We start from the raw sequence: 8,822 nt of genomic DNA, 5'->3' as shown, positions 1-8,822 counted from the left end.
AAAGCAATATACATGTATGTATACATATATACACATATATATTTATATCTTTATACAACCTTGTGGGATAGTTATTACTTTGCCCTTATAGACGGGGGTGGGAGGGCTGAAGTCTAGGGGGTTTAAATCATTCGCTCAAGGATATTCAGCAAATGCAGACCCAGGATTGGTCGCGCAGTCCGAACATGGTTCCCAGCCATATTCTCCTTCTCTCTTTCGGTGCCTGTATCCGATGCTGCCCTTCTAAAACGCTTGCGATTTGGAAGGCAATTTGTAATAAAGAGCCAGGCTGGAACTGAGGGTTTAAAGCCACCACCTGCCCTTTCAGGTATAAAACATTTTGTTAGAAGCAATAACAGCATAATTACAGCAAATGTCTCTACCTGGCTGTCACAGCCGCACGCGGTCCGGGTTACAGGTTCGAAATTTCACCGATTATTGGTGCCTAATTGGCTTCCTGTAGGTGATAAACGTGTCGCTGATTGATTATCGTGACTTGGTCATATCCGAAATGTCAAAGTAGAAAATTGAATTGTCTTATTATCCCGCGCTCTCATTCAAGCACCAGATAAATATTACAAATGATGGTTTTCTACTGAGCACCGTATAAAGAATTTATGGAATATTAATCATACTTTTATCCACAACCTTCATGCTTGGCGGATGACCCCAAACTGAAATCGTGTTTGACTTTTGAGGAATAAGCCTTACAAGCCATCCGCGCAGATCTGTTTCTTTGTTGCCTAGAGTCTTACAGCATGGATATTCCCTAAGGAGAATCCCTACCTTCTTTAGCAAGAATTGGACATTTATGGCCGCTTGGTAGTGCTCCTCTTCCTTGCTGCCCATATGTTTCTGCCTGGCACGGTAACCCTTCCATACAGCCACGGGGTTGTGAGAGAAGGAGGCTCAGTCCCCAGTTCTTTTTTTTTTTTTTTTTTTTTTTGGTTCTTTTTTTTTTTTTTTTGGTTCTTTTTTTTTTTTGGAGCTGGGGACTCAGTCCCCAGTTCTAAACATGGCTGATGCCTCATAGCCTCAAATAAAACACTGCTGTAAAACACCTGCAAAGTCCACTTTCTGGGAGCTTCCTGTCTTCTGCCAGTTCTAAGCTGTCTGCTTTTGCTAGGACATTAGGGTCCTGTTTCTAGAAACTGGATAAGAGGAATCTATAAGGAAAATCTTTGAGGCAAACTCTGGCAAGAGATCTCAGTCTTCAGGAGGGAAGCTACTTGTGGCCTTCACAACATTAAAGGGATCTTCAGATTACTAAGTACACCAACTGTTTGTCTGAATTTAGCTCATGATCAAGTGTTTGTTATGTCAACACAGAACAGACATATGTGCATTTGATAAAAATAAAAACCATTTTAAGATAATACTGATTATATCATACCCTTCAAGGAAGCTTGTCTATGTGCATGTCTGTGTACCACATGTGTATGGGTGCCCACGAAAGCTAGAAGTCCTATCCCCTCAAGCAGAAGTTACAGCTAGTTGTGGGTGCTAGGAACTGGACCTGGGTTCTCTGCAAAAGCAGCAAGTGCTCTTAGCTACTGGGACATTTCTCTATCTACCAATATATTTATATTTAAAAGTAACATAATATGATAGGGGAGATTTATTTTTTTAAATTTCAGGTGAAATTTATTTAAAAACTCGTAGATACCAATGTGAGCCATCTGATGCTTCAGAATGGTGAGTACCCATTATCAGATGATTATAAAATTAAAATGTAATAGAGGATGCATATGTTTCTTTTTCCTTCTGTTTTTTTCCCTAGGGTCATTGCGTGGGCCAAGGACCCATTTTCTCAATGATAAAGGATGCTAGGAGGACATAGTCCATTATTACGGACTCTTCCATTGATGAAACTTTGAAGACAACTCACATTCAAGTATTTTTATGATTCCTCTGGTCAGTCTGAACTGGAAGGCCGTGTCATGCTCTGAATCCCACTGGTCCACGAGCTGTTTTTGAGGCTCGCCCTTTCCCCGGTGGGCTCTAGTTTGAAAAGGCTTCAGAGCTTTAGAAAGTGGAGCTTGACTAGAAGACGTGCACCCCTGGTGAGGGTTCCCAGTGTGTCATCCTTGCTTACTTCCTGTCTGTCCCTGGTTTTGGTCTGCTCTGGCAAGCATAAGTTATCCTCTGCGCATGCCTGGTTCTGGTTTGCTCCGCTGAGCGTAAGTTATCCTCTGCGCATGCTTCTTCCGCGACGGTGCCCTGTTTGAATAGGTGGGAACAAGAGCTGGAATACTCCGAGTCATTAACGTAAAACCAATCTTTCCTGCCTTCATTTCTGTCAGCTGCTGTGATCACGGTGTCCCTAAACAATGCCTAAGTGCCCCCGCTCTGGCCTCAGGACCCAGTGTCACCATTCCTTTCCAAACGGTCATTCTCCATTCCCTCGTAGACTCCTCCGACAGTAGGTGTTCATGAATGCCGAAGGGACTACTGCACCATAAGCACACCAGCACCAGGTTATCCTGGGTAATCAAGATCATATTCAGGGTGACAGCTCTGAAGGAAATGGAGTCTCTTTGGATTACAAAGAAAAGGGAACCAGCGCTCTCATAACTGCCTTTGAAATAACTTGTATCTTTTCTTTCTCCTCTGGGTTAGTAAAAGTCAAAATATATTCTAATTAGAATTTCCCACCTGTCTCTTAGAAGTAGTTTTGCCCAGAGCTTGACACAAAAGGCAGCCATTTCTCCCCCTTATGTGTACACCCATGTGTTTGAAGAGGCAATGCCAGAGATTGTGTCTTTGACTCATTTATACGCAGTAAATGTGAAACTGAAATAAGCGAGGTTCTTTTTGAGCGGACATGTGTACTTGGTCTCTTTCTTTGTCTCTCAGTCTGTCTCTGTCTCTCTGTCTATCTCTGTCTGGCTCTCTGTTTCCCTCTCTCTCTGTGTCTTTATGTCTCTCCCTCTCTCCTTCCCCACCTCTCTCTGGGTTTGCATCTCTTTCTGTCTCTAACTTCAACTATAAGCAAGTTACTTCAGGCTTCCCCTCCCCCTCCCCACTTTTCTCCCTCTCTCCCTTCCTCTCTCCCTCTCTTGCTGCCTCTGCTGTGTATAATATTTTTCCAGTTATTTCAGTTACAAACATTAAACACCAAAGTTTCATTATTTCCTCAGCCATACTGTGGGAAACCCAGCTTTGGTTGACTAACCTAAGAACCAGTGGACATTAAAAAAACAAAGTCACTCTCTCTCTCTCTCTCTCTCTCTCTCTCTCTCTGTCTGTCTCTCTCTCTGTCTCTCTGTCTCTCTCTCTCTCTCTCTCTGTGTGTGTGTGTGTGTGTGTGTGTGTGAATATGTGTGTGCAGCTGCCCTCTAAGGCCAGAAGACAGTCTCAGACCCCCTGAAGCTAGAGTTACAGGAGTTGTGTATCAGACGTGACTGCTGGGAACAGAACTCTGGTCTCTGGTCCTCTGCAATAATTCTCCTCTCCCTGTTCTATGTCCTCTTGCTGTGAGAGTTGCAAGTTACACAGAGAAGTAGGGAGTACCTAGGGTCTGGTAAGGGCCATCGGAATCCTTGGGATGGTCCTATCTCCCTCAAAACAAGTCAACCTTTTTGTGGGATGGATGCTTCCTTCCTGGGACGTGTGTTTCCTGTGGGACTCTGGGGCGAGGTCCCTGGGTTTGCATCTCTTTCTGGTTTATTGTTCTTGTTTTCCAGACTCAGTCAGCCATGGCCTAATACTCAGTTTTGAGTGACATGGTCATGATCTGTCTTTGTTCCCCACCAACAGACCAAGAAGCTTTGCGATAAGTGGCATGCACAGATCACTAGCTGCACATGCCTTTGAGAGGGATGTGGGTGTGTACTGTGTAGACTGTGAGGTTCTGGGCTGGGATTGCCACTCATGGATTTCTTTCTGTTACCAACTGTACAACGGTGGACTCACCTTTGTCTGCCTTGCTTTTTTCATCTGTAAAGTGGACATGATTCTGGAAATTTTTCTGAGTATATGAGAAATGGATATATATATGTATATATATATATGGAATATTTAAAATGATATCTTATGGTATTATCAATTCAAAGATGACAATTTCCTAAGGAGAGATCTGTCTTCATAGAGCATCTGGTTAGTCTCAGGTCCTTAACCAACCGCACTCTGTTTCTCCTGTCTCTTAGCCTGAATCTTTAGTGTCTGGGGAGACGTCTGTGTGGTCCTCCCACACCCATTATAGTCACGGAGAGCACTGGGCCAGCAATTCACGTCTGCAGCTGTGCTCAGTCTGCCCCAAGGTCTTTCCGGATGTATGACCCTTTCCAGCTGAGGTCATATGCCAAGTAAGAGGTAATGACTGCAACAAGCACACACTGCCCGTTTTCAGTACCCTGTGCTCTTCTATACGTCCAGAGTATTGATGACCTAGGCACACCCCTTTCTCTCAAGCCCCCATTTCTTTTTGTGAGGTGTGCTGGACTATGTTGGCTTGAGCCCCTTTGAGGTCTCTGTGTGACTTGCTTCCTTTATGGCTGCTTGTGGCCTTGAATCTCCAATTGTTCTCTCTCTCATCTACTCGTCTGTCTAAAGTATTAGATTATTTTTTTTTTTTTTAAAGATTTACGTACTATGTATACAGTGTTCTGCCTGCAGGCCAGAAGAGGGCACCAGATCTCATTATAGATGGTCATGAGCCACCATGTGGTTGCTGGGATTTGAACTCAGGACCTCTGGAAGAGCAGCCGGTGCTCTTAACCCTTGAGCCATCTTTGCAGCCATTGCAAGAATTTAAAATACTAAATTCTTGAAGCTGGCAACACAACCATTGTATATTAGATATAGAGCAGTGATTTCAAATTTATTCTTCTCTTACACATCACATCCCTACTGTAGATTGCCCTCCTTCCACTCTTCCCAGTGCCCCCCACCTCCCCTCTCCCACAGATTACTCCTCTTTCCCTTCAGAAAAGCATCACCCCCCCCTCCCCAAGGGATATCAACTAAACGTGGCATAGCAAGTTACAATAAGACTAGGCACAAACTCTATCAGGACTGGGCAAGGCAGCCCAGTAGAAAGTAGATCCTAAGAACAGACAGAAGAGTCAGAGACACCCTCGTTCCCACTCTTAAGAGTCCCACAAGAACTCCAAGCTACACAATCATAGCGTCTGTGCAGAGAACCTACCTCAGACCCATACAGGCTCTGTCACTGTCCATTCAGTCCCTGTGAGCCCGGTCAGCCCTGCTTAGTTGATTCTGTGGCTATGTTCTCTTGGTGTCCTTGAGCCCTCTGGCTCCTAAAATCCTCCCTCTCCCCGTCTGGTGTGGTCCCCCAGGCTCCACCTAACGATTGGCTGGGGGTCTCTGTATCTGCTCCCACTAGCTGCTGGACGAAGGCTCTCCGATGATAACTGGGCTCGCAGCAATTCATTTTCTAAGTGTACAAGTCAATCAATTCTGTAGCCGCCGTAACAAAATCTCACAGACTGAGTGGTTTGAACATGCTTCTTGGGGGCTGGAGAGATGGCTCAGTGGTTAAGAGCACTGACTTGCTCTTCCAGAGGTCCTGAGTTCAACTCCCAGCAACCACATGGTGGCTTACAACCATCTGTAATGGGATCTGATGCCCTCTTCTGGTGTGTCTGAAGACAGCTACAGTGTACTTATATAAATAAATACATCTTTAAAACACAGAAAAGTAAAATTATAAAGAACATGCTTCTCATGATTCCGGAAGCTCCAAGTCCAAGATCGAGGTGTTGACCAGTCTGCTTTCTCCCGACCTCTCTTTGATGCGTGGGTGGAAGCGGAGGACTGAGTTCTCCCGTGATCTTTATAATTGTGTATGCAAATATCTGAGTGTTTATATGCCTGAGTTTTCTCTTCCCGTAAGGGTCTCAATCAGAGAGGACAAGAGCCTATCCTAATGGTCTCATTTTATTTTAATTACCTCTTTAAAGATCCTATTTTCAAAGACAGCCACATTCTTTGGTACTGAGGATTACGGCTTTGATATATGCATTTTTTTTTTAAGAGACACAATTCAGCCTGTAACAGTGTGCGCTTAAAATAGCTGTTATGCTGAATGTGAAATGCAGATCAAAACATTAGGAGTGTTCTATAAATATGTGTCTCATATTAGGGAGATTTAATGGAAATTAATTTCGGGATTTATCGGGTTTGACTACTATAATTTCCAGGTGTCCGGCATGTAAGTTGATGATAGCTAGGTTGCCTGCCTAATCACAGGTCATCACCCATCTGATACTTTAAAATAACATTTATTTTATGCAGTTTGTTCTCGCGTACGCGGGAGACCAATAAGGCCCGGCCGCCCACCCACCTCGCCCCACTCTCTCCAGGTGGCACATCAGCAGGTGTGAATCAGATTAGCAATTTGCGATGGAGCTGAATGTAATCAATTACACAATTTGGAGCCATTCAAATATAATTCATTGAATTATATCCTGAAGCATTGAAGAAGGGGGTGGGGGGGAAACAGAAACAAAGGCTTCCCTGGGAAACGCTGTGAGTGGCGTCTTCAGGGTCCTCCGGAGTGCAGGTGACAGTAGCCGCGCGTTCTCAGCCGAGGGTCTTACCTTAACCACAACTCGAAATGGGACGAGAAAAAGAGACAGGAGCCTCCGTATTGGACAGCAAGGGGCCAATGACTGTGCATCATTTCTTGATTGTAGATGCCCCAGAATTTAGTTATATAAGAAAGGTGGGGACTCCTTATATAATAGGACTAAATACTGAGTAAATGAGGTAAGAAGCCAAAAGAACCCCATGGGGTTGAGAACGGGCGGTTTCCATGAACCAAGACAAAGTTCTCATTCCGTCCGACTGACTGAAAACATTTGGGGGACTTAAAAACACCAGGGCTGGGCTTCCACACTTGTAGTGTCCGGCCTCCTGGTTTGCATGGGTTCCCTGACACTGCCATTTCTTTTAGTGTGATGCGGCGCGTACCGTCTTCTAACACAAGTTTAATCGACACACATGTGATCATCGGCTGTTTCTGTTCAGTGACTAATCTAATGTCAGGGTATTATTTCCAATTTGTTTCTTCCTCCAGTACATAGTTTTCAGAGCAGAGAGTTTTGGTTCTGTTCCTTGTACTTCTCCGTGCTCAGTCCATAGCTTCGAAACAGATTCTTCTTTTGGGGATAGTAAGGCACAATTTATTATCGTTAAGAATGTTAGCATACATTATTTATGAACGATAATGGGCTCATCGTGACACATCCATACACACGTGTAGTGGTTTTTAGTCCTATTCGCAATCTCCCTCACTCTCAGTTGTTTCTCCTTCCTGTCTGTCTCCCTCCTGCGATGATCAGCCCCTCCTCACCTCCATTTGTTTTCTGTCCAGTTATCTCTTCATCACTATTTTATAGGCAGGCGTGTTGGAGAGCGTTTACAGGGCCATGCGTGGTGGATTCCATGGTGTATATACATCACATTTTCATTGCTCACTCACGGTTTGAATTTCAGGTTGCTTGCCATTCCTAGAGTAGGCTATCACGTCCTTTGGACATGGACCCAGGAGTGGTATAGCTGGACCACATACAGATTTTTTTGTTTTTATCTTTTTGAGAATTCTCCACTTTGATTTCCATAGTGGCTGCACCGGTTTACGACTGCACCAAAAGCAAATGAGGGTTCCCTTTGGTCCGCAGCCCCCCAACATTTGTCGTTGGCTGTCTGGTCAGTCTTCGCCATTCTGCCTGGAGCAAGATGAGATTTCAAAGTTGTTTTGGTTTGTGTTTCTCTAATTGCAAGGGACAATGAACATTTTTTGAGGCGTTTCTCAGGAAATTACCCCCCTTCTTTTGAGACCCCTCTCTCTAAGTCCTGGGCCTATTTGTTGAACAGGCCATTTAATCTAAATCTTCTGAATCTAAATCCTCTGTCAGACGGGTGGCTGGCAAAGATTGTCTCCTGCTCTTTGGTCTTCCTCTTCACTCGATTGAACTTTGGCTGTGTAGAAGAAGCCTTTTAGTTTTAAGACGTTCCACTTGGCCAATTGTTGGCTTTAACTCTTAGGAAAGTGGCTAGGAAGTTCTTTCTTACAACTGTAACACATAAGGTACTTCGCATGTTTTCTTCTAGATGTTTCAGTGTCTCATGTTTCAGATTTAGGTCTCTGATCCATTGGGCGTTTTTTTGGTGCAGGGTAATAGATACAGATCTAACATCATTCTTCTGGATGTGAACGCTCAGTTTCCCAAGTACCACACATTGAGGATGTGTCCATCTGTCCAGTCTGTGTCTGGGCGTCATTGTCAGCTACTCATGACTCAGTGGCTGAATTGTGTGTGCTTATGATTGGGTGTTTGGTTTTTGTCCCGTTGGTCCTCATGCCTATTTTTGTGTCGATGCCATATTGTTTTCATTTTCAAAAACGGGGCTGGGGATTTAGCTCAGTGGTAGAGCACTTACCTAGGAAGCACAAGGCCCTGGGTTCGGTCCCCAGCTCCGAAAAAAAGAACCAAAAAAAAAAAAAAAAAAAAAGGAGGTAGCCCCTTTAAAAATGTCTTGTAGAATTCTTCTGTGAGTCCATCTGGCCCTGGATATATATAATATCTATAATATATAATATAATATATTATATAATATAATATATAGTATATAATATATAATATATAATATGTAACATGTAATATGTAATATTAATATGTAATATAGAATATTAATATGTAATATGTATAAATATATAAGATATAACATGAATAATATTATATAATATATAATATATAATATATAATATATAATATATAATATATAATATATAATATATAATATATAATATATAATATATAATATATAATATATAATATATAATATATAATATA

General features: G+C 43.0%; 1 long non-coding RNA gene across 1 annotated transcript; it reads left to right on the top strand.

The window, feature by feature from the left end:
* The first annotated feature begins 1,073 nt into the window (after positions 1-1,073).
* LOC134479776 (uncharacterized) lies at positions 1,074-2,354 on the top strand. Its single transcript, XR_010053502.1, has 2 exons — positions 1,074-1,695; positions 1,781-2,354. It is a non-coding gene; the product is annotated as an uncharacterized LOC134479776 (long non-coding RNA).
* The last annotated feature ends 6,468 nt before the right edge of the window (positions 2,355-8,822 follow it).

This window comes from Rattus norvegicus, chromosome 7, assembly GCF_036323735.1.
Source record: "Rattus norvegicus strain BN/NHsdMcwi chromosome 7, GRCr8, whole genome shotgun sequence".
NCBI lineage: Eukaryota > Metazoa > Chordata > Mammalia > Rodentia > Muridae > Rattus > Rattus norvegicus.
This window is presented reverse-complemented; position numbering and strand designations above follow the sequence as displayed.